The sequence below is a fragment of the Cyprinodon variegatus genome, unplaced genomic scaffold (genome assembly GCF_000732505.1).
Source record: "Cyprinodon variegatus isolate N-32 unplaced genomic scaffold, C_variegatus-1.0 Scaffold524, whole genome shotgun sequence".
Classification (NCBI taxonomy): domain Eukaryota; kingdom Metazoa; phylum Chordata; class Actinopteri; order Cyprinodontiformes; family Cyprinodontidae; genus Cyprinodon; species Cyprinodon variegatus.
Genome location: NW_015150977.1, coordinates 382,605 through 383,879, shown reverse-complemented (window position 1 = coordinate 383,879; position 1,275 = coordinate 382,605).

Here is a 1,275-nt window from a genome sequence, read left to right as displayed (position 1 = left end):
CTTTTACTTTTATACTTTAGGTTGTTTTAAAAATGCTACTTTTACACTTTTACTGGAGTAAAAAGCTGAAGTTGATCCTAAAACTTCTATAAAAGCGTTTTTAAAGAGTAGGATTTATACTGGAGGAATAAACATGAATACTTTTGACACCTTTGTTAAAGATATATTTTGTCAGAGAAAAACAAATCTTTTCCTGAGAGCTTTGGCGCCCCCTGGTGGCCCGGACCAGGAGTCTGCGGCTGATCAAACCCAAATGGAGGTAAATAAAGCTCCATCCAGACCAGCTGAGGGAAAATCACCAGAACTTCTTCTCTGTAGACCTTTTATTTAAGGTTTTAATTCTATTAACAGATGTAAATTAAAAAAAAGGGGGCAGTGAAATTAAAATTTCTCTAAAATACTAGTGACCATAAATAAATATTTATTTTTAGAACACTGTTTTTTTTATTATTTAGGATCTCTCCATAGGGATATGTTATAAACATAAAGAGACCTTGAGTCTCAAACAGAAAACACGTCTAACTTCAAATGATCTGTTTAACATTTAATCCTAAATGATTAAAATCCTCTGATAGGTTCACCCATCCTCCATCTGCCTCATGGCCGCCTCTCTATCTGCATGAAGACGAATCATTTAGATCTTTATGAATCAGAACTACAGACTCTCATCATGGAAATCTCCTCCAGATGTGAATCTGCGTTGGACGGCGTCTTTAAAGGAAAAGTCCAGTCAGCAAGGAATAATCAATGGATCATTATTAATACCTAAAAGTAATATGTTTGCTGTGATTTAATGAATTTAGCGTTATCCAGTAAAAAATTCAAACTATTTTTGGTGACATCACTGAATCTGGGAGCGGCCCAAATATAGTAACACCTCATTAGTTGCAGCCGACTGTTTAGGGCATAGAGCTTGGAATCCAGAGGTTCCCTTAACCCCACACTGCTCCCTGGGTGCCGCATGATGGCAGCCTACTGCTCCCTAAGAGGATGGGTTAAATGCAGAGTTCATCTTGTTGCTCTGTACTTGTGACAGTGTAATGACAATAAAAGCTGGAAAAAATTAGCAGGTTTACTGATTCTGAGCTCCTACCAGCTCCAGATTTAAAACACGCTGTAGATCTAAATACGGAAGAACTGAGCGGGACTCAGAGTGGACTTATTTAAGGTTTTATTACAGGTCTGTTCTGCAGATCCAGTTATTAGGTAAAAATTGGAGATCCTCATTTCATCTCTGCTGACCTCAGCCGTCTGAAAGGATGGCAGCTGCCATCC